General features: G+C 46.4%; 1 protein-coding gene across 1 annotated transcript in view; it reads right to left on the bottom strand.

The window, feature by feature from the left end:
• MAOA (monoamine oxidase A) overlaps positions 1-263 on the bottom strand; it is a 68,049-nt gene that overhangs the window by 66,178 nt on the left and 1,608 nt on the right. The gene's annotated exons all lie outside the window — the stretch shown is intronic.

Consider the following 263-nt stretch of genomic DNA (forward strand, 5'->3'; position numbering starts at 1 on the left):
TATGCCTTCCTAAATGACAATTTAATATATCAATCATGATGAGATTTCCAGGAAGATCGTGGCAAGCCTCATGCAGCACTCGGTCAACTGTAAAACCAAGGCAGGACCCGGTGAACCGAGGCTCACCAGCTCGATAACGGACAAGATTCGGATGGTGGGAGCGCTAATAAAGTACACAACTGGCCTCTGCTTCAGAAAGGGATTCTCTTTGGGCAATAAATGCCCTACACCTTCCTGCCAATTCTAAAAAATGGCGGGAGTTA

Source organism: Crocuta crocuta, unplaced genomic scaffold (genome assembly GCF_008692635.1).
Source record: "Crocuta crocuta isolate KB4526 unplaced genomic scaffold, BGI_CrCroc_1.0 scaffold467, whole genome shotgun sequence".
Classification (NCBI taxonomy): domain Eukaryota; kingdom Metazoa; phylum Chordata; class Mammalia; order Carnivora; family Hyaenidae; genus Crocuta; species Crocuta crocuta.